Source organism: Phodopus roborovskii, unplaced genomic scaffold, assembly GCF_943737965.1.
Source record: "Phodopus roborovskii unplaced genomic scaffold, PHOROB, whole genome shotgun sequence".
Taxonomy (NCBI): Eukaryota; Metazoa; Chordata; class Mammalia; order Rodentia; family Cricetidae; genus Phodopus; species Phodopus roborovskii.
The window spans coordinates 17,685,179-17,687,394 of record NW_026126517.1 but is presented as its reverse complement, the minus strand read 5'-3'; positions in this window follow the sequence as shown (position 1 = coordinate 17,687,394).

Genomic DNA, 2,216 nt, shown 5'->3' with positions numbered 1-2,216 from the left:
TAGGCAGTGCTTAGAGAACTTGCTCAGTCTGGGAACTCTATTTCTCAGCATTCCCCACCCTGTGTGGGAACTAGGCATGTCTAAAACAACTTGCATAAAATGTGGGAGATCACAGGACAGCCATTGCACTAAGAAAAGCATCACGACCAGAAATGTCAGCATGGGAGGGGAAGGTTCTTGGCCCTTCCTTACCTCTGACTGACCTGCATCCAGTTTATTTTTAGATCACTGTGTTTTACAGTGACAGTCCCCAGCAGTGGCTGGTGTGGTAGCTTCATATAACTCCTTCCCAAGTCTCTTCTGTGGTTCAGCTGTCATTCAGATGCGATTGTTTCCCAGAATTCCCTGCAAGCTTGGCCCTCCTATGCTAGGACGTTGACCTCCTGTGCTATCTTCCTTCTTTAATGGCTTTATTTTTCACTTTTGGTTCTTCAACTTCTCCTTCTGGTCCTACAGGTTTTATGTTTTAAAATATTTTCTGCCGAGTTAGCTCAATTCATGGATTTGAAACACTGTATACGTCATAGTCACCATAATCAAATGGACACACCCCCTATCACCTGTATATTGGATCTGTGTTTTAGATCATCAGGACCTGTGCATCTCATACAGAAAGTTTGGACTCTTCATCATCTTCTCATGTACCCCAGGGCCCAGCTCCTTGTGACAGTATTCAAGTGACTTCCCTGCTTCCCTCTCTACCTTTCTCCCTCTCTCCTTCATTCTTCCTCTTTTTTTCTTGCATTACTTCCTCATTTTTGTTCCATTTCCCCTTCCTCCTTCACACTCATGAGGATGAATTCAAGGCTTTAAATATGCTGAGCCTGTGCTCATGCTCAGCTATGCTCTCAGCTCATTTTACTTGATGATTTTTTTTTCTCAAGAGAACATTTATTGTATTAGTATTTTGAGAATGTCATACATGAGTACTGCATTTACATATTTCCACTCTATCCTCTCTGCCTTCAACTCCTTCCATGTCCCCCTCAAAGTCATGGCCTCTTGTTTATTACACACACACACACACACACACACACACACACACACACACACACAGACATGTTATTTAAAAACTCCTGCTATGGCTGGAGGGATAGCTCAGCCATTAAAGGCGAGGCTCACAACCAAAAATATCAAAACTCTTGCTAAATCCATTTAAGTGTGTGTGTGTGTGTGTGTGTGTGTGTGTGTGTGTGTGTGTTTAGGGATGACTTTTTGGGAATGGGTAACCTATTAGGAGGTTTGTCTCTAGAGAAGAATGATTATCCTTCTTGTAGCTGCCATTTGCATGTAGCTCTTCATCAAGGTTAGGGTACGTGAGGGCCAGGCTGGTCCAGGACTTTTCCTAAGGTCCTCATGTAGGGAGCAGGAACTTAGTTCATTTTCTAAAATCAGGCACACATTTGGCAAGACCAGTAATGACTTGGGGTCTTGAGGGAGCTGAGGTTTTTCCAGACCTGAGAACTCCACTCTCCCCCACTCCCCTAAAGGGCTGTGGTTATCAGTCCCCAAGGCCATTGAGCACATAGTCTGAGATGCACTTGAGATATCCTGTGTTCCCTCTGTGCAACATTGCTTGATTAGCTTCCTGTGACTTCCTCCCATTGTATGATAGCTTTTTGCTGACTCTGTCCCATTTCTCCCTGAAAAAAAACAAACAAACAAAAAAAAAACTGTATATAAAATCTTCTCATTCTCCTCCTCTCCTTGAGACAGGGTTTATCTGTGTAACATCCTGTCCATCCTGGAGCTCACTTTGTAGATCAGGCTAGCCTTGAACTCACAGAGATCTGCCTGCCTCTGCCTCCAAGTACTGGGATAAAAGGTGTGCACCACCATGCCCTGTTGATGTTGTACTTCTTAGTATACCTGATTATATGAGCCATTGGCTTGTGTGAGACTTCCTGATCCCAAACTTTCTTATTTTCTTTATTTCTCATTCTTTGGCCATCTCTCTCTTAGGAAACTGTCACTCAAGAATGACCTATTGTTTCAGGTCAGTGGGGCCTTGTGAGATTTCCCCCATCCATTTTTGGATGTTAGCTGGATTTGTCACTGTGAAGATCTTGTTTAGGTGAGTATATTATTAAGATTTTATGGGCATAACTTTCTGTTATATATTGAAGATACTATTTCACAGTACGTGTGCTGGTCCTCTGGCTTTTACAATTTTTCCTATCCTCCCCATCTTTCATGATGTTCCCTGAGCCTTGCGT